General features: G+C 41.7%; 1 non-coding gene and 1 pseudogene across 1 annotated transcript; both read left to right on the forward strand.

Moving 5' to 3' along the window:
* The first annotated feature begins 3,274 nt into the window (after positions 1 to 3,274).
* Positions 3,275 to 6,316, forward strand: LOC110334548 (annotated as a pseudogene).
* LOC115062490 lies at positions 4,559 to 4,621 on the forward strand. Its single transcript, XR_003842441.1, has one exon. It is a non-coding gene; the product is annotated as a U7 small nuclear RNA (small nuclear RNA).
* Positions 6,317 to 22,459: the final 16,143 nt, after the last annotated feature.

The following is a 22,459-nucleotide window of genomic DNA, read 5'->3' on the forward strand; positions in this document are numbered from 1 at the left end:
GGATTTTTAGGGTTTATGTATTTTACAAGTCTGCGTGATTCCCTGGCACCAACCCATCAGAGTCAGGTTTGAGCTTTTTTTTTCCCCCTAGTTCGTGGCTCCCTTGCCAGTTGGCCTCACAGCAAAGCTCATTCTTTTTTCTTTTTTACTCAAAACCTGGTGCTATGGTACTGCTGTGCATCTGTTTCTTGCTGGTTGTCACCAAGAATAGCAAAGACAAGACTGACCCACTGTTGTAAGCAGTGTGACTGATGAGGTGATCTTCCTGTTTTTTTTTTAATATGACTATGAGAGGAAGGGTGTGAGGGATCAGAGTATGGTACCCCAAATATGACCTTTGACAAGTGGGTTATTTTAGTTAATTTTATTCTCCTTCCTTCCTTCCTTCCTTCCTTCCTTCCTTCCTTCCTTCCTTCCTTCCTTCCTTCCTTCCTTCCTTCCTTCCTTCTGTTTTCTTTCTTTACCTTCTCCTCTTTTTGTTTTATTGTTTTGTTTGTATTTAAGAAACAGTGACCATGGCAGAAACTCTGAGCACAGAGAGGCACTTACCCTCTGGAGTGGTAGCTGGTTCTCTAACCCTGGAAAGAGAACTGAATCACAAGATGCTTATCAAAGGAGAAAGCCTTGACTTAGATGTAAAGAGCAAGGGTTATTCGTTCATAGTGCTACATAAGTGGAGTGCTAAGTTGTCTCTCTGATGCTTAATCTATCCTTGGGGACTTTCCTTATATCTATATAGATAGATAGATATCTACCTATGTACCTATGTATCTATCTATGTACCTCTCCTCTCAATCTTTCTCTCTTTCTCTCTCATATGTATGTATGTATGTATGTATGTATGTATGTATGTATGTATGTATGTATTAGACATCTGAAGTAGTTGGAGGGAGGGAACTGGGAAAGGGGGTGGGGAGAGGAATGGGGTAGAGACCAGGTATCGGGAGGAGGAGATCTGCGAGAGAGAACCAAAAATCATGGTGTGTAGTTCTGGGACAGGGGAGAATTATATATATATGATATATATATATATATATATATATATATATATATCATATATATATATAAAATAGTTCGTATATGTTGGAGGTAGGGCCTTGTTGGAGTAGGGAGTAGGTGTATCACTCTGGAAGTGGGCTTTAATATATGTGGGGGGGTGTGGGTGTGGGTGTGTGTTTGTGGGTGTGTCAAAATCTGAATCTGGATTGCAAGTGAGTTTCCAAAGCAGAACTATCTGCCCTGACCCTAGCCTAAAACTGTTCTGACCCTGAAGTTCCACCCACCTCAATGTCTCCTATTTCCTCTGCCTATTTTCAGCCTGTGGTTTGAAGCACTTGGACCACAATAATCACAATAATTGTGCTAGTTGAGTTGGTTCTCTGTGTCAAGCACTACTATAAGAATAGAAGATATACTATCATCCCATCTTCCAGTCAGCCCTGTAAGGCAATGCATTGCTGTGCTTCCCATTTGCAGCTACAAGAATAAAACCCCGAGGAGGACTGATGATATTGAGAAATGCATTGCGTGTAAACCAGCTGGCTTGTGGTTGTGTTTAGATCTAAACCAAGGGGGATCAGAGTCTGTCCTCTCGTGTAACATGTTCCATGGATCACATTTTTACCCATATTTTCATCTTAGCTTGTTGTTTTAAAAATTGCTTTTCTTTAATTTATTTTGCTTTGTAACATAATTATAGAATATGAAACAAAAATTCTACCTCTTGCTGTATTTCCAGTCTTTAAATTTTTATTCATTTATTCTTTCATTCTCTCATATATATATGAAACATATTTCATATCTTCCCATTATTTCTCTTACCTGTTTACCCCTCTCACCAAATCTCTTTTTCCTCTCAACAAGACCCCCTCCTACTAATTTGGGAGTTCAAACATGAGATAAACAAGGGCTATGTCAATAGACATGCCAAAGTGAATGCGGGATCTCCATTGGACAGGGAAAAGCAAGCGCTTGAGGCCTCAACTCTACACAAAGAATTATAGGCAATGGAGGAAAACTAAGAGCAAGAGAGGTTGCCTTCCCCAGGGAAGAGCACATGAATTGTTTGACAAATGACAATAGTTGGCTCCAAAAACATCTATACAAGTAGAATGATATGGATTGACAGATTATACTTAGGAATCTGGATGTGTGTGTGTGTGTGTATATACATATAGCTATATACATATATATGTGTGTGTGTATATATATATATATACATATGTGTATATATATACATACATATATACATACGCATACAATGCAATAACAGTGAAAACTGAGTTTAAAGGAGAATGGAGAGGAGTGTAGGAAGTTTCGGAGGTAGGAAAGGGAAGGGATACATTTTTAACCATACTATAATCTCAAAAATAAAGTTAAAAGATGAATTCTTCAATAGCTGAAGCACAGCAGGGGAATGAAAGAATAATGAGAACTCTCACCCAGATTCACCTCCAGGACTCCTAGGGGAACCGTGGAAGCTGGCAGAACCGTCATAGTGAAAACAGTCTTTGAATCCACAAAAGAAGATAACCTCATTAGATGCCGTAAGCAGTACAAGCACCTACTGTCCATAAGCGATTCTGCCTCTCTAGTACACACTACTGTTTTTAAGAGCCACGGCTACATTCTTATTTTAAAGGTAAAATGATGCTTTAATACCTATATTCCCACACTGTACTTGCCAAGATTCCCTCTCTTTGAGTGTTCATCTCTAACTTCTCAATGTGTGGCATCATCTGTGTGACCTAAGAATAACATGACGTCATTTTCATAGACCTCAGCTTTACAGAATTAGTCTTGCCTCAGCCTCTCTCTGGTGAGAATGTGGTGGCTATCTCCAGGGCTTAAAACAACCCAGGGCACATAACTGGCTTTTGTCCTTGTCAATATATTTTTTTTCTCTTTAACACATGTATTAAGTATAATATGATATGAAGGCTCTGAAAATGTCACTTTAATAGAGAGAGAGGGAGGGGTATGCTGGAACCCGCTTTACAATAAGACATAACCACAGAAGGTGTGGCAGAAGATATTGGAGGAAATCAATAAAAAGGGCAAAGGGGAGCCACAGGCGAGAGGACTTCCCATTGGCTATAGGTTTTACCACTCCCCTTTTGTCAATGTGGCATATGTCTTACTTCTAGGTGGAGGGCGTACCTAACCACATTTCAGCCGACACATGACATTGCACAAAAATACATGAAGGTGTCAAAAAAAAAAAAAATCTAGTCTCAGAAAATGGTTGCTTCATACACTCTGCAGCCCAGTAAAGATGGCAGCCCTGAGCTGCCTCCAAACAGGGGGACCCAAGTGCTGTGGCCCAGTGTATGGGATCGGCCTGCCGAATCAGCCCAGCAGAGGCACTCAGCAGAGCCATCCAGATGTAGAATGGGCAGAACAGTTTTCAAGAGCTGTCATGGACCTTTCCAAGGTCCTTGGGAAAAATGGTGACTGTGACCCTGAACTTTGGGCCCCAGGTCCCAGCAGTCCATGGGAGTCCTGAAACTGGAGATGGAAATGAGTAGAGAGATGGAGCAGAAGTATGACCCTAATGTTTGGGTGTGTATACAAAGGCACTGAGAAGCTCTCTGCGTACAAGACCAATTTGCAGGCTCTTCTATACTTTGACTAGTTAAACTATTGTCCATAATGTGTAATGGACAGGCCTGTTCCCTAGCTGTGGAGAACTTGCTAAACATCCAGCCTCCTTCCTGGGCACAGTAGACCTGAGTGCTGTTTGGAGAGATCACATGGAGTTTTAAACCACATCTTGGTGCGACTACCCATGTCCTAGATATTGGTGCTGCTGCCAAGTCCTGCTGTGCAGAAGGGACAGTGTAACACAGTTCTCACTCTGGGAGCAGAGCTAGCAGGGCTCTGGCCTCCATAAGTGTTATCAGTTGCTGTGGATGTAGGGCTTGTTTGTATAATAATGTACATAATAATTTACTTTATGTTCCTCCTTTGGAGATGTTTTCCCTGCCAATGTTATAGGGAATGTCCTCTCTGCCGTGGTGAATGCCTCCATGATGGTCAGGGACAGAGTCACGGAGGCAAGGGCGCGTCTAACATCCTTAGGGAAATGGTAAGGGCTATGACCTTCAGGACAGCCCTTTAGGCTGTGGGAAAGAACTCTGAAAACATGAGTTCAAGAGTGTATAATTTCTCAACTATGAAAAATATAAGGATGCAACATGAATTATATGAGAGGCCCAAAAGAACAGAGACAGCCGCACTATGAGACAGCTTGTCAGAAAGATAGTAAGGAAGGAGGAGATAACGGGATTTGGGAGTGGTGATCTCAGGGCAAGGATCCCAGTCAGTTAAGCTTATTGTTTGTGCTTTCAAAGGCAGGCGTATCTCTGAATGCATTGCTATATTTAAAAATATATAGTGGATGTCTTTTTTCTAAGTAAGAATCAAGGTGCTAAGGTCATAAAATGCTAATGTATGGAATAATCGAAAGGGAACCAAGGGTAAACTATTTAATTGATATGTAAATAAAAGTCTGGGCTTTGATCTGCAAAAGAGAACTACCCAGAGAGAACTGCTTGGAGAGCGAATACAGCTCTTTTAGAATTTTTCTATCAGGATTTCTGATTTGGGTCAGAAAATCGAAGATTTTTTTTTCCCAGCAACTTTTCTGACTTTTAGATGGAAAAATCTAAGAATTTTTTTCTAGCATCTTTTCTAACTTTGGTTGGAAAACCCATGAGTTATCCATAGAGCGTTAAAAAAAATTCTAGCAAGAGAGGGCTGTCTCAAGCAGAGAGTGCTGTCTCAGATCTTTGGAGGACTGTCTCGAGCAAAACACAAGCTTGACACATGATTGACTTCAGGTTGTACCTTTGCCGCACCCAAACACCCCTTTCTCAGGACCCCCAACCAAACTGAGGCTAGTCCTTGGCAGGTGACATGACTCCTTTATTCTGATGTTTGAAGAAGAAAGATGTTTGAGTTCTCCGAGTGTGTGTCTGGAACCCAAATGCATGATGCTTGTATCTAACCAGGAGTATAGCAGGACATACCTCTTGGGCTTGTGGATGACATTTTAAAATTTTTTATTGGTTATTTTATTTATTTACATTTCAAATATTATCCCCCTTCCATGTTTTCCCTCCCCAAACCCTCTATCCCAACCCCTCCCCCTGCTTCTATGAGGGTGCTGACCCCACCCACACACTCACTACTGCCTTACTGCAGGAGCATTACCCTTTGCTGGGGCATCAAGCCTTCAGAGGACCAAGGGCCTCCCCTCCCATGGATGTCCCATAAGGCCGTCCTCTGCTACAAATGCAACTGGAGCCATGGTTCCTACATGTGTATTCTTTGGTTGGTGGTTTAATACCTGGAAGCTCCGGGAGGGTCTGGTTGGTTGATATTGTTGTTCTTCCTCTGGGGTTGCAAACCCTTTCAGCTCCTTCATTCTTTTCCCTAACTCTTCATTCCCCGTTCTCAGTCCAATGGTTGGCTTCAAGCACCTGCATCTGTATTGCTCAGGCTCTGGCAGAGCCTTTCAGGAGACATCCATATCAGGCTCCTTTCAGCAAGCACTTCTTGGCATCAGCAATAGTGACTGGGTTTGGTGGCTGCATATGGGTATGGATGACATTTATGAATTTTTCAAGAACTTCTCCTCTAGAGTGATGAGGTGGAGGAGATGCTGACCAACCATAGGATCTGGAAAAATAAGAGTAGTTGACATTGGGGTTGTATCAGCAGAAGAATCACTCAACTATGTATTCAGCAGAGTGATACTCAGAAGCTCAGGCGTCTGGTGGGACTCAGCTCTATGATGTTTATGACCACGTTGAGTTTGATGTTCCTACTGGTTCTTGGGTGGACTGGTACTCTAGGTACTTGTGTTGTGTGGAAGAGATGCACCAATCCCTTCAAATCATTGGACTGTTTCTGAGCAAAGATGACTCTGGGAGAGATCAAGGTTGATGATGTCAACATGTCTTCACCCAAAGGAGCAGAAATGAAGGCTTCCACGGAAGTCTTCCACTAATTTATCACTTTAGGCTGTATGCTGAGGGCTACCAAGTTCCTCCAGGAGTCACATATACTGTTGCTGAAGCTCCTAAGGGAGAGCTTAGGGTATACTTAATGTCTAATGGCAGCAGCTGCCCTTATTAGTGTAAGACCAAGGCTCCTGATTTTACCCATTTGACTGGTGTGGATGAGATGTCTAAGGGACATGTGTTAGTAGATATTATAAGCCATCATAGGTACCCAAAACATTGGGTTTGAAGAGACCCATAAGCAAAAGCACCGCCTTTGGTCTCTCTTGCCCGTCAACTTCCTCTTGTAGGCCTGTCCCTCATGGAAAATGGCTAAGCTGTATAGGATTTCTGTGCATGTTCTAGAATTAGCCATTTTCTCTCTCTCTCTCTCTCCACACACACACACACACACACGCACACACACACACACACACACACACAAAAGAAAGAAAATGGTTTAGCAGTGTGAAGGTAGGCTTTTTTTTTAATATTCAAATAGACCATTTTCTTTTTACAGTTCCCAGGATCTAAATACTGAATATTCATCAAGAAAGCTAACAGAGCAGTCTATTCTTTTTTATGTTGTTTAACTACTCAATCTCATTGTGATATTTATAACTATACTAAATGAGAATGGCACTTTGATTTTTCTTGTCTTTTTGTCTGACTCCCTTGAATGGAATAAAATAGATTTCCCTAAGCAAATGGCTACATTACAGATTTCTTATGGCGTCTTTGTTTTGTTGGTTGGTTTGGTTTGTTGTGTTTTGTTTTGTTTGTTTGTTTTGTTTTTACAAAGATAGCGTGTTTCAACTGTAAAGCACCGCTGAAAAAAATTTAAAGTATGACTGAAGGATCTTAAATAATATCTAAACAATCATGGCTCAGAGGTACTAAGTAAATGCTGAAACAAATAGGGAGACAGCTTTACACCTGCATCATGGTCACAACGTGTCTCTGACCCTGAGTTCTGAATCTGAGGCTACCTTGGTCTACAGAGCAAGTTCCAGAGTGGTAAGGGCTATACAGAGAAACCCTGTCTTGAAAAATCCAAGTACATAAAGTTTGTCATACAGAAAAATTAGACAAATGGCCACTAGAACACGATAGAAATGTTATTGTCTAACTTTTTTTACAAATACATGTAAACATACAAATTAAAAACAAAATAGCTTGAAAGCATGTGCTTGTACATGGCCTTTAACTTTCCTTTCCCCAAAGCCTAAACTCCCATATAAACCTTTGCCAAGAACTTGATTATCTGATCATTTATAACCATTAACAAGCAAGGGGTCTAAACTTTTTTTGTCATAAATACAATTAGGGTCCAATCATAAATAAGGCTATGCAATGGGAGGATAAATGTGCGTGAAGCTTGTAATTAAAATTATTTCATTGTAGTTTATCTAGAAGAATAATTTCTGATGGAGTACTTGTACCTGCAGGTCAGTGTTAACTTACCCATAAGCAAGATTAGGGAACCATGATGTATAGTCAAAACACTCTTAGACTCGGGCCTAAGCTCAAATCTTTAATTCCTGTATACTCTCTTAAAGAATGGGAACACTCACTTTTGTGATGCTTAAAAGAATGAAGCCACTTTTATTCCCAGCGAGGACACCATCTTCTCAGGGGCTAATGAATTCTCTCTCTTGTTATATTTGCAGATTGGCCTCTGCAGGTTAGGGACTCATCATTGCTAAGCGAATTAATTCTATTTCTAAAGACGTCTGATTACCAGGAAGCCCTGAAAAGTATTTCTCTTGGAATTTAAGCTCAACCTATTACAAGCAGATACACTCTTTGCAGTGCCAAACTTGGGGTTTGTTATTTTCAATATAATTTATAATTATTGTAAGGGAAAATAGATCCCGGGGATGCTTTCCATTTGAGCGATATTTCTTTGCAACATTTCTGACCCATGTGCATTCTACAGATAGATGCCTTTGCTGATTATGTCTGCTATTACCTCATTAATGAATATGAATGTGTGGCTCTCCCATTTCCTTTCATGGCAAGCACATCTGGTACTCATAAACACTGCTGGACCCTTCCACAAAGAGGGTTAGTTCATGAAGCTTCTTGAATGCGCCCGGTGCTGGTGAAAGCAGCTTGGCTTGCTTTGAATGCTTTGCTTCACACCCTCCATACTGTGCAAGTGTGTGAAGCCACACACTTCTTTCTGACGGTCTGTGCTTCCTTGGTACCCAGGCTAACATCAAAGGTCGTCTTCTGTCTTCTGGGCACACCAGTTGCATCCCAGAGTATCTTCTAAGCCTGATGTTTTTGCGGTTCTGCCAATCAATAGGGCCATCTGCCCCACTGGAAGTGGCTTTGCCATCTGGCTTGGAGAAACTGGGTCAGAGCTTACTGCTTCAAAGCAAACGGTTAGTAAATCTTCCCTCCGCGGAAGCACGATACACAATCAGAAAGAGATCATCTTTGAAAGTTAGAATTGACCCCTTTTTTTTTGTATGACCCTCATCTAAGCTACCTATGTTTGCTGACCAGGAAAGCAATAGTCTTCTCTCATTATGGAAAACCTAAGTATGTGCCACGCGTTTTCTCTTCACGGTCTTTGGCACTCGTAGGACCCACAGGTAAGGTGGTTTCGTCACCTAACTGTAGTAAGAACTATTTAAGCTTAGCCCCGACTGGCTTACAAATAAATGAGACTCAGACTGTGGCCATTTTATTTGGCTTTGACAACTACTGGGAGTCGCCGGTCATCTACCCTTCTAACTGCAGGCTTGGCTACCTCCCGAGCGGTGTACCCCAGACACTTGCTGTTTCTCCTGGCCCTGTGTTCATGGTTCCTCTCCCCCCATGACAGCTTCCCTCCCCATCCCCGTTTTCCTCTTTATTCTGGGCCTCTCCTCCTCCAAGGAGGTCACTCCGAACCCATCTATCTCTAATCCCTCTAGTAATTGGCTATAGCCAGTTTATTTTAACCAATAGTTTTAAATCAAGGAACAAGGTTCGCACAACCAAAGCTTGTAAACGTGAAAAGTCATGAGTAGCCCTAGACCTTGGGTCTATACATATAGCATGGCAATACTTATTGCAATATATAGCAATAGACCAAACTTCAACGCTTAACACATATGTACCCATGCAGAGAACCTTGCCATGCAGCCAACGGATGTTACCCCAGAAGAAGCACATGCTGGGATCGATGCTGCATCACATGCTAGGGCCTCATACCTGGCTCCTGCGGTCCAAGTCCAGAACCTTGCTGGCTCTCTGTCTGCTTATGTGCCAGTCACTAATGCTCCGGAATGTGATAGATTTCTATTTTAATACTATTATCAGGATTTTACTACAGTCAAATAACAAGCAAGCACGAATTTAAATAGAAACAACCAGTGTCTGCCCTCTAGCAGTTTCCAAAGGCAGGGCTGAGGGCAAAAAGAGACTCCTGTGAGATTTCTGTGGAGACACGTTTGCCATTCTGGCTTTCAGCTTGCTCCCAATTGCAAAGATTTGTTTACTCACCTGAAGAAGCCATTTTAAGGCAACTTATCAGCATTCATAAGAGAACGGGAAGGTAAGTAGCCTGTCAGTGTGGTTAGAGAAAATGTCTTCTAGTCAAAACTGCTAAATCATCTCATATAATTTTCAGTGAAGAAGAAGACTAAACCCATAAGCACCAGGGTCCCAGCTGGATCAGAGGTGCCACAAAGCAAAACCTCTTATAATATTGAATAGTATATATATAGAGAGATACATATATATTATATATAACATATATGTGTCTGTGTGTATGTAGTACCACACACACACACATACACACACACACACACACACACACACACATATATATATATATATATATATATATATATATATATATATATGGCATAACACACAAAGGAATGTTCATATACACACACATATACTTACACACAAGCACATATACACAGAAACGTAATTGTTTTGTGGTAAATTATGCATGATATAAAAACTCATCAATCCATCCTTTATACTCTCCAGAACACAAATCAAATTTTCTTGTTATTCCTTTCATGGCATCCTGAGATGTAGAAATTTTATTTTCTTTCAGTATAACTTAGGTATTAATTTTATTAATTTTTAGCAAGCATATATATATATATATACATACATACATACATACATACATATACACACATGTGCGTATATGTTGTACACATATATAGATACTTATTCCAACATAGTAAAGTGGCATGAATTAAAATAAATCAAAATAACAAATAAAACTCATTAATAGTATGAAGTTATTTTCCTTTTTACTAGCAAACACCTTTTGTTTTTTTAAAAATATTGACTATGTGGCCTGGTATAGCCTGAAACTTTGATCTGCCTGCCTCTTCTTCATGGTTGCTGGGATTAGAGGCCTGTACTCAACCACCCTTTTGTGAACAGACTTCAAACAATTGAACATAAAAAGTTGATTTTTAATGACTTTTCTTCCTGGTATCCTTTCCTCACTGAAGTCTCTACAATGTAGTAAACATAAGTTTCCTTTCGGTTTCTGCGTCTGTATGTTCTTTGGTGAGCGTGTGTGTGTGTGTGTGTGTGTGTGTGTGTGTGTGTGTGTGTGTGATCTGTGTGTGTGTACACAGCAGAGAAGCTATGAATCTTTGCAGCTCCAAGAGGAAGGTGATAGAGAAGATGAAAAGAAAAAGCCCTGTCTTCCTAGGAAGGGGCCAAGAGAACAGGAAAATTCAGCAATGTCCTTAGGCAAACAGCTTCATTAAGTAGAGGGGGTTTTCAGAGAAAAATATGAGAATATTTTCAGAGAGTCATTGCAAGTGTGCTTAGGATTTGGGCCGATATCCATGGAAGAAAAAGGAAGGGGGAATAGAAAAGTTATGATTATTGCTACAGAGCAAGGAAAAAGAAAAGTTATGATAGAAAAGTTATGATTATTGCTACAGAGCAAGGAAGCTCTGGAGCAGCTACACTGAGGGAGGGGCTGCTTGGGGGAACAGGTACATTATCTCAGGAGCAGAACGGGAGAATTATTCTTTCCATCGCATTAGGGGATGCCCGCCATGAGCCTCCCTTCTGATGGGTGATCTCCCAGCCAGGTGATTGTCTAGGTCCTCTATGGTCACTCTTGGGCAGGGGTTCTCCACCTGTGGGTTGTGACCCCCAAAGACCATTGGAAAGATGTATAATTACATTATAGTTCATCACAGCAGCAAAATTGCAGTTATGAAGTAGCAACCAAAATAATTTTATGGTTGGGGGGGGGGGTCACCACAACATGAGTAACTGCGTCAACTGGTCACAGCGTCAGGAAGGTTGAGCACCACTGTAAGGAAAGAGTGATGCAATGGTTTGGGAGCCTGGAATGTCAGGTACCCAGTCAGGGCAGAGGTGGAGCTCAGATTTTTTCTTTTGACCAGAAAGAAGCACCTTCCTTACAAATGAATCCCTTTCTAAAACAGGAGTTTGAGTCTGCGACTGATCCAACCCATGTCCATCATCGGTGGCCTCTAAGCCTGCCAATGTCTGTCCAGCTAAGTTTTCCGAGATCACAGTGGCTCGTAAAATCTATGTCTCTGTGGTCTCATTTTAATGCCTTGTTTTCTACCAGGAAGTAAACTTAACATGTAAACTGCCTGATAGTCTTTTGCCCAAATTGTGACAATGTTTACTCATTGTACTTACAACAAATTCTTATCTCCCTTTGAGAGGCCCCAGCAACCAGGACTACCTAGGTCTAGCTTCATCTTCCACTGCCTTGCCTCAGTAACCTCAATCCACTAAAGTATAAACTATAGTGAACATCAACTGGTCCATGCTTAACCATCTTACTGCCTTTATACAGGCTATTCACTTCTCTAGAATACACTCATGCTAAATCCTGTATGACTGGCACATCTTCTTCCCTTAGATCTCAAGTGCACGTCCTCAGGAGGCCACCCTCACCTCATCCTTTGATATCTTCTCACTGACGTGCCTCTCACACCTGCTTCCTCAAAGTCAATTATAATTTACAACACTCAGAGGATCTCCTACTTCCACGTATATTTCTATCCTCACCGGGATGTGAGTTCCAAATCTGTTTGGGGCTTTTTGTACCACTCATTTCTTAAACGAGTGCGGCAGACTCGTGGTTCAAAGGCCATATTTGATTGTACGAGGGAGCGGTTCGAGAAAATGGACGAAGAGAAGTTCTTGTGATCGGGGACGGTTTCCGAAGAAGAATGAGTCCTGAGTTCTGTTCAGGAACATGAGTTTCTTCTCAATTCCACGTCTTCTTAGACTCCGTTATCTACCATGATGGATTAATCCCGTTGCCTTCCCATCTCTTAGTTGCTAAAGAAGTAGCAAAAGCATTGGACATCTTAAAAGCTGTAGTAGCCACAGTCAGGTGGGAGGGGCGCCCTTCTCTGGAGATTGCTTAATAGTTTCTGGTGGCCTAAAAGCCTCAGGGAAATCTAAAATTAGGCTCCGAAGAGGGGCCAGTGGCTAAATGGACCGCCACCAGGTGGCAGCAAAGAGTTACCTCCTCTCCCATCTCTCACATGGCTCTCTTAGTTTTGTCCTCATTTAAAGTATCGGGACTTTGACCAGTTTCCGGACAGACTGAAGCATCCATCAATCCATCCGTTTATTTCCTATTGGTGTTTATTTGTACTTATTTACTTGTTGATTTGTGTGTGTGTGTGTGTGTGTGTGTGTGCGCACGCACGTTTAGGTTTGCATACGTTTATGTATGTGGGCTTATACATTCATGTATCCATATGCAGAAGCCGGAGGAGGGTGCCGGATTTTTTTTTTTTTCCCAATATTACTCTCTGTCTTGTTCCTTTAAGACCGGGCCTCTTCCTGAGTCTGAAGCTCACAGTTTAAGCAAGGCTATCTGCCAAAGAGCTGCCATCTGCCTGTCTTCCTCCCTCTTATCCTGGGGTTTCAGGTGTTTACAGCCATGCCTGAATTTTTTTTTTTAAACGTGGATGCTGGAGATTTGAATGCAAAGCTTCATGTGTAACACCAAGTGCTGTTACTCACTGAGCTTGCACCCAGCCTCCACCACCAGTTTATACATTCAATGTGAAAATTCCCCTGGGTGATGGGCTATCTAGAAAAAAAAAATTCAAATTCACAGACTTATGTCATTAAAACGATAGGTTTCCTTTCCTAGAAAATACTAAATTTCAACCTAAGTATTTTAACATAAATAGCATATAATAAAGTTTATATTTGAAAGTTAATTAATTCACTTGGTACCAATTGGGGTCAAAAATTAAAACAAAACCAACCAACCAACCAACCAACCAAACAAACAAAAAAACCAAAAGCATTCATGACTATCTCAGGTGCTCTTGATGGAGCTTCAGTCACACCTCTGGTGACTTTCTTCGTCTTTGAGACCATTACCTTCTGTCAGAACTCAGCACTTAGATTGCAGAAAGCCTTTAACAATCTGCCTTTTCACCTGACAGCTAATCATGTGTTTTTCACAACTCATTTCAAATAAAACATTTCCAGAATGCTTTTCTGCCTTTCATTGTCCCTTAGGTTACGTTAAAGATTGTTTTGGTTTCTATAAGACTTTAAAAATATTATTTATTGTGTGGAAGAGAGAGAGAGAGAGAGAGAGAGAGAGAGAGAGAGAGAGAGGATGAGTGTGTGCATGTTTGTGACATTTAAGATAGGTGTGTATGTGTGTGATTGTGTATTATGACACATGTGAAAGAAAGTGTGTATATGAGTATGTGTGATGTGTGAGTGAGTATATGAGTGTTTGTGATGTGTGAATGTGTGTATCTGTGTGTATGTGACGGTATGTGTGTGATATGTGAGAGTGTGTGTATGTGAGAAAATGATGGGTATGTGTGTGCATGTAACATGTGTGAGAATGTGTGTGTGACAGTATGTGTTTGTGTGATGTAAGTGTGTGTGTGTGTTTGATGTAAGTGCTGTGTGAGTGTGTGCCTGGGGTATGTGTGTGCATAGTGTGTGAGAGCATGTGTATGTGTGATGTACGAGTGTGGGTGTGTACACAGGCAGATGACTTTCAGGAATCGGTTCTCTCCTTCCATCCTAGGACCCAGGGACAGAACTTCGCTTATTAGGTACGCAAGGAATGTACTTTACCTTCTGAGCTATCCTGCCAGCCCTGTGATACTTATTTATAGCTTTTTACCCGCTTGCTCACCCAGGGATTACTAACCAAGCATGTTACTCTACTCTGTGCCAAGTAAACAAAAACACTTGCGCCTGATGTTTTTTGTCAGCTATAAGATGGCAAAACATTAAATAGAGGGCTTGCAGTATGGTAAGCAGTATGAAGAATTCGAGAGATCATGTCTGTGTCATGGGCAAAGACTGGTGGATCCTGAGCTCACTAGCCAGCCAGCCTAAAGGGAGAACTTCTGGTTCAGTGGGAGACCCTGCTCAAAAAAATAAGACAAAAAACAATGGAGGAGAAGCCCCCCTCTCCGACATTCTAATTAGGGTTATACACAAGTAAGAGATCCCAGAGAAGGGAGAGAGGGAGAAAGGGAGAGAGAGGGAGGAGAGAGAGAGACAGACAGACAGACAGTAAGAAGGAAAGACAGAAAACAGGTAAAACTAGCAATTTGCCTTTATTTGGGAAGTAACCCACACAGGGGTCCGTTGAAGAGTCCGTGTCTTCCTTCACTTACCAGCCAGGGTGGGTATGGGACAGGAGGGTGGGGGAGGTTGTAAAGTTTCCTATTTTCACCTGCAGTTGCACATTGCTAGGGATGACCAAGAGGCAATGAGACAAAGAATGTCCCCATGAGGAGAAGCATGTCCCTTTCTTGTTCTTGACCACTGGACAGGATGGGGTGGGCTAGAGTTGCTTTCATTCTGGAAACGGGAGCTACAGTCAGTTGTCACAATCCAGCCAAAACGGAAGCGCTCTACAAAAGGCCTGGTTGCTAACAGAAGATCCTGCGTGCTGGTGGGAGGAACCTCCTGCCGCTCAGCTGCTGGAGCAGGGTGAAGGGTAGGAGGGGCAGAGGAGGCAGAGGTGGTCCACTAACTCCTTGCCAGCGCTGTCAAGCTGAACTTTACCCAACAGGAGGCAGGAGATTTAGGGAGTAAGAAGATAAATAATGTGAAATTTTGGTCTACCAAACTAAAAGAAAAACACAGGAAGACTAGGAAGAAGGCTGAGAGATTACTGAAGTTGCTAAGGCAGGAGGTTTTGGTAGATTGGTCAAGGGCTGTCACCGTGGGCACGCAGAGAGGAGGGGGTGATTTGAGTGTGAAGACGTTTGAGTGGCAGGGCTTGGTGATGGATGGAAAGGAGAAGAACTCAAGGATTCCACTCTAGCCTGAGCAACCAACCTTCCATCCAGTGATATCCAATGGTCTCTTTTTAGGGAGTGGTTACAACTTCTGTTTCCTGTTGAATGTCTGGAATCACATTGCCACCGTGGTGCAGCAGGACCCCGCGGCAAATAGCATGCATGCACGTGATAAATCAAACTGAGGGTGTTGCAGATTTTAAATCTCAAAGTTTAAAATGTTTGTAGGGTGCCAAATAAATAATAACTGAATAAAATTTTACCATGCTAACGGAGAGAAAATTTAGATGAGGACACAGGCAAAACCTTCCATCCTGCCCCTATCATTCTGTCCACGCCGCTTTCCAAAGGATGCCTTTGCCCATTTATTCCCCTGTACCCAGTGAGTCCCAGGCTTTCGTATTTTACATATGTGAGGCCTGAAAAGGTTAAAATAGATTCTTCAAGTGCAGATACTCTAATTGAACTACTTAATAACGTACTCTCTCGGTGTTAATCAACTTTCAGGCTTGTGGGCTATTTTTAGTCCAGGATGCTCTTGCACCTTTGGGTCCGGTTCTAATTCTCCTGGCATCACAGAGAATCTCAGTGCGCTGCTGCCTTTGAAATCAATCAGCTCTTTCAGGAGAGAAAATGACACAGCAGCCATGCAGAGAAGTAGGTCGCTGAGAACACTCTCCTCACAGAATATGGGAGTTCTTCGCTTCCAGGTGCAGGGGAGGGGTGATGACTTCAGATTACAGGGCACAAAGGGAGCCATTAGAGAAGACCCTCCCCTACTCCCCACCCCCAAAATTGTCAGGAATGTCATTTCTAGCTGTCTGTGTTGTTTTATCTGGGGAATTGTAATTTCATCCCAAATTAAACCGAGTAAAATTTGCCATTAAAAAAAAGAATTTCTTGGTCTTAAAAAATAATGAACAGTATTTAATGTGATATGATATATCGTACCTGACTTTACACAGATTTCTGAAAGGACACAGAAGAGATGAGTGTACTGTCCACTGCTTGCCAATCGTCTACAGCAAGGCATACTACATAGTTCCAATCGTTTATGTCTGATGAGATAAAAACAGCGATTTGCCTCCCCCCCCTCCCGCTTTTAAGGAAAGGGACTAGAACTGCAAAGTAGAAAAGCAGCTTTCAACACTGTTCACAGTCCCTCCATTGTCCATTTTATTATTAGAGATTTTTAGTTGCTTATCATGTAGCAAAGTGGAAACCACACTTTGTTAGGCTCATTTTTATTAATTTACATTTTCATGCATTAATAGAACAAGTTAGCATGCTTGCTTCGTTCAACAGTTTTCTAGATATGCTGTGTTCTTCGGCCGTATTAACCACCCCATTTCTCTAGAACATCACCCCTCCCCCTCACAGTCCTTCCTTTCCCTTTCCCTAAATATACTTCATCTTTGTATTTCCTTTTTAAAATCTAGACTTGGTCTAAAATGAAAACCTGAGAAGTCTGTCTATCTGAGTCTGTTTTGTTTTGCTCATGTGATCACTTCTGTTTCTACAGATTTCCCTGGGCATAATTTTAAACTTTGTTGATCTTTGTGGCTGAAAATCTCTCTCTCTCTCTCTCTCTCTCTCTCTCTCTCTGTCTCTCTCCCTCTCCCCCTCCCCTCCCCCTCCCTCCCTCCCACTCTCTTTCCATATCCATCAATTCTATGACTTGATATTGTGACTAGCATGGAACAAAACAAACATGGATAAAGACATACCTGGTGTCTTAGGGCTTCCATTGCTGTGATCAAACAATATGACCATAAGTAATGTGAAGACAAAAGGAAAAAAAAAACTTTATATACTTCCATATCATGAACCACCATTGAGGGAAGTTAGGGCAGGAACCGGAACAGGAACCTGGAGGGAGAAGCTGAAGCAGGTCGTGAAGGAACTTTACTCACTGGTTTCTTGTGGCTCACTCATCTTGCTCTCATATAACATCCAGTCCTGCCAGCCCAGGCATGGTGCTACACACAGCGACCTTATACCCCTCCCCCCCCATCAATCATCAATCAAGAAAATGCTGCTCCCATTTGCCAACAGGCTTGCCCTCCTGCCAATCTGATTGGGCCATTCTCTCATTAAGGTTCTGTCTTTCCAAATGACTCCGAATGGCTTGGGTCAAGTTGACGCAAAGCTAGCTAGCCCATCTGATGGCTTTGATCCTCTCGTGTTTACTCTCAGGTGCTGCATAGCTGGGTCCATGGCAGTTTCTGTACCAGCAGGAACTGTCATGCCCATGCCCACAGGGGCTGCACTAATTCACGTTCCCATAGCTGAGTTCTTTTCCCACCTTCTCTCCAGAATTTGTTGCTGTTTCTTCCTTTGATGACAGTCACTCTGATTGGAGATTTTGAGGTGGTCAGAAGTTTAAATTTTCAACATTTCAACCCCTGCACCATTCAGATAAAAAGGACCATAGGGAGTTGAGGCATACAAGAGCCCCCCAAAGAACACAGGCAAAATATAGTGTGTTGTACTTTGCCAATTCTTAATGCTCAGAAGCTAGAATAATGTGCATGAGAACATTTATCCCTCATTAAAAGAGGCAATATAAGAATATCTGAGTGCTGGCACTGAATTTGGGGATATTTTCCCTTATTTTCAATAGAAATGCAATTTCCTATCCATTTATTCAGCTCTCTATTGAGACAAACAAGAAATCAAAGAGTCTTTTAATTGCCTCAGAAAATGAGAGCTCTACAAGTCCAAGGGGGAAAATATTCTAAATGAAGTTTTAGAAAAAAAATACTAAAAATGGGCTCAAGTCACAATAAGGAAAAATTATTTTGCATTGCTAGAGTCAATACAAATTAGATAAAAATAAAAACAGTGACTATCCTGGGCAATTTGAAGGAAGAAAATATAATTTGAAAACCAGAAAGTAAGGTAAGAGTCCAATTTTGATTATATTTACCATATAAACCTTCTCCTTTTGTGATATTAGAGATCTATAGCAAAATATCCTTTACAGTGGTGGTGGTAGGGGAGCTTATGATAGACTTCTATGAGCAAATCTGCTCACTGATGGATGCCGGCAAAAGGCATTCTGCCCTTTCCCCATCCCTAGGTCAAAACTGGGGTTTGACTTAAATATTAGTCAGCTTTAATCTTCCCTGCTACCAGGGAGGCTCTTCAGAAAGAAGTTCTCTGACCTACCTTGTCTGCTAGGAGATTATAAAATCATCTCTCCCGGTGGGCCCTGTCTATGGATGCTGTACAGAGGCCAAGAAGAATCTGGACAAGCCCTGATGAATAATTCCAATCTGCCAAGTCTAGCATGGCTATATAAGGGACAGAATGACATGGTTCCTGCCCCTGGAACAGAGCCAGCAGGGTGTGGGGCTCTGTGAGTGTCTATGGTGACTGTGGGCAAAAGGATTGGCTGTATAATAGTATACCTATTTTCACCATCCTCCTTCAAGGAATGTCCCCTCTGCCAAGGAATGTCCCTTCTACCAAGGTTAATGACTCCATGAAAATCAAGAGTCTCAGAGGCCAGGGTGTATCCAGGCAGGTCTCAGCAAAATGGTAGAGTGCTGTGACCTTCAGAACAATGTTTACGGCGATAGAAAAGAACACTGAAACACCAGTTCAAAAATATATAAATTGTCAAGTGCAAAATGTAAGGATGCAATATGAACTGTATAAGGAACCTCACAGATCTGAAGGAACAGAGGCAGCTGCACTATGAGCCAGCTTGTCTGAAAGATACAGACAGGCAGATACAAAGGTAGGCCTGTGTTCAAGGTCAGCTTGGAACGCAGGTAGTTTAGGTCCAGATTCAGGCCCAGGTGTGAAAAGAATGGTCATTTCAGGGCAGGGTCCCCACCTACTTCTTGTCTGTGCTTGCTGTCTCTCTCTAAAGTCATGGGGCTGGGTCATGGGATGCTGATTCATGGGATAATCAAAGGGAACCTGGAGTAAAGATCAAATTGATATGTAATAAGAGACTGGGCCTTCGAGCTGTAAGAGATGAGCTATCCAGAGAGTTTTTGGAATTGACAAAAGGGCTGTCTTGAGTAGAGAGCTGTCTGGAGATCTCCATAGAAGGTAGAGGAGAGAGAGAGAGAGAGAGAGAGAGAGAGAGAGAGAGAGAGAGAGAGAGAGAGATATGAAAAGTTGTCTCAAGCAGAACAGATGCTATCAGCTTGGACCCACAATTTGCATTTAGCCTCTCTTCAGGAACCCCTTTCCGAGCTGAGGCTGTTCCTTGGCACCAATCCACACACTTCAGCTTATGCCATATTGTCAAATCATATAGGGGACAGTTTTTGTACAATGTTTAGATCTCTGATTCTGAAACCCACAGGGTCACTAAACCTTAAATAAATCTGCCATGCACTTTGGGTTATCTCTGCTCTTCTGGCAAAGTGTTGGTCACGACCCACATGATTTCAGAGAAAAGATCCATCTCTTTCTGCTTCCACGACCACACGGATGCCCTGTGCTCTTGCTGAGTGAGGGAAATCAGGAAGACTCTCACAATCACATTGGCATGAACATGGGTGGAAGCAAGATAAGGACTATTAACCTTACCTTCTAGCATCCCGCAAAACTCACAGTGTTGAAAAGCATCTCACAATCTCCAAAGAAAGATTGCCTCATGCTGCCCTAAGAAGGAGAATAGTGCTATAGGTTCTATATTCTATGTATTGTGGATTTTAAAGAATCTTATACGGGGCATGGATAGGCAGCTCAATGGTCAAGAACACTTCTTTTCTCTTGCACAAAACAAAGGTTCTGTTTTCAGTGCCCACAGGATGACTAATAACTATCTCTAACCCCAGTTCCAGAGAATCTGGTGCCCTTTTCTGGACTTTGAAGCATCGCACACATGTAGTGCACAGACATACCTGCAGATAAAACATTCATACACATAAAAATAACTAAATCTTTAAAATATATTTCTTAATGCGTGCATGTATGTTTTCTACAAGTTGGAAATTAAATATCTAGTTCCTTAGGTCCTAAGTAAAGAACTCTATAGAGTAGCCTAGGCCTTTGCTATTGAAGAGAATGTCCCTGTGATTGCCAGCAGAATCAGGAGGAGAAAAGGATTAGGTTTAACCTCCTCCTGTCTGTGACACAGATATCCTGAATTATAGTTGCCCATTAATTAGTCCTGCTCTCTTATCCAGTGACTATATGACAACATGTATTTTAGGCCATGTATTCAGGTCATATATTAATTTAGAACACCCCTCCCCCCCCATTTTTGAGACCAGGCACTTAATACTTACATTTATTTTCTTTAAAGACTTCTGTCTTAGTTTATTTTCCTGTTTTTGCAAAACGAATACTATGACAGAACACACTTACACAGGAAGGCTTTATGCTGGATCAATGGTTCAAAGGTACACTCCATCCATCATGGTGGGAAATCAAGGAACTTGAAGCTGTTAGTCACAACACTCTACCACTAGTTAGAAGAGAGCAATGGATGCAGGTGCTTAGCTAGCTCTCCCTTTTTTAGACAGTCCAGGAACCAAGCCCAGGAGATAGTGCCTCCCACTGTAGGTAGGTCTTTTCATTTCAATTAACTTAATCAAGATAATATCCCACAGGCAAATCTAGAGGCTAAATAAGCTCTCATAAGTGTGCCTATAGGATTGTCTTCTAGTTGATTGTAGATTCTATCAAAACAGCAATACAAACCACCACAGTGTCTTATAGTTAATTCTGTTATAATTAGACAGCTGTATCCTGAGAGGCTCTGCCAGTGACTGACAAATACAGAGGTGGATGCTCTCAGCCAACCATTGGACTGGGTCCCCAATGGGGAATCTAATGAAAGGACCTAAAGAGCTGAAGGGGTTTGCAGCCCCATAGGAGGGAACAACAATATGAACTAACCAGTGCCCTCAGAGCTCCCAGGGATTAAACCACCAATCAAGGAGTATACACAAGGAGGGACCTATGGCTCCAGCCACGTATTTAGCAGAGGATGAAATTGTCAGACATCAATGGGAAGAGAGACCCTTGGTCCTGTGAAGGCTCTATGCCCCAGTTTAGAGGAATGCCAGGACAGGGAAGCAGGAGTGGGTGGGTTGGTGAGCAGGGGGAGAGGGGATGGGATAAGGGGTTTTTGAAGGGGAAACCAGGAAAGCAGATAGCATTTGAAATGTAAATAAAGTAAATATCTAATAAAAAGAAAAAAAGAATGTGTAAAAGATCAGCAGTCCCCCCCCCCCCGTGGGAGCCAGCCAAAGCCTGTCAAGACGGTGTTTTATAATGTGTTTTGTATTTTGTTATTTTGATTTTTAGAGCTCTGCCCTTCCTCTTATCTGGTCACTGGGCCCTCTGATGCTCAACTTCAAGCCTTACTATTTGTTATCTTTCGAGCTTCCAACTCTTTACTTTTAACTCAAAATGAGTTTAGTGTTAAAGCTTGTTTAACACTAGAATTTGTTTTTACCATAATTGTACTAAGTAGACCCTCATGACTGGAAATCTGGGAATGATTTCCTGGTCAATCTGAGTTTGAGTCAGGAAGAACAAATTGCTCCTGGAAACTGGGAAACAGGTAACACATGCTATGAATTAGAATCAAATGGTTACTTTTAGTTGGAATGAAGTATTTTGTCAAAAGTCATCACTACAGACAAAGGGCAAAGGGATTACTGTCAATCAAATCCTCATAAATAGACTAAAATCATATATTAGGCTGGGCAGTGGTGGCACACGCCTTTAATCCCAGCACTTGGGAGGCAGAGGCAAGTGGATTTCTGAGTTCAAGGCCAGCCTGGTCTACAGAGTGAGTTCCAGGACAACCAGGGCTACACAGAAAAACTCAACACAGTCTCAAAACAACAACAACAAAATTATATATTATATTCTTTTTGAAAGTAAGTTTCACTATAAGTGAGTTATGTCTCAATAAATGTATTAAGGGAAAGATATTTAAAATAGATAAAGTGATTTTTGTATTACTAACAAAATCCATGAAATATATGTCAAAATGAATCTTAGTGGGAGTGACTGCACAGTTTAAGATGTAATATATTAAAAGGTAAAAATTAAAGAATCTTAAATGACTTTATCATGAATTTTGTGAATTATTTACTCATGATCCCATGAGCTGTTTCATTAGAAAATTATTTATAAAATACACAGTCACTTTGCCTGAACGGCTTTGACTAACTCTGTTAGCACTCATCCTTT

The sequence above is a fragment of the Mus pahari genome, chromosome 17 (assembly GCF_900095145.1).
Source record: "Mus pahari chromosome 17, PAHARI_EIJ_v1.1, whole genome shotgun sequence".
In the NCBI taxonomy this organism is placed as follows: Eukaryota; Metazoa; Chordata; class Mammalia; order Rodentia; family Muridae; genus Mus; species Mus pahari.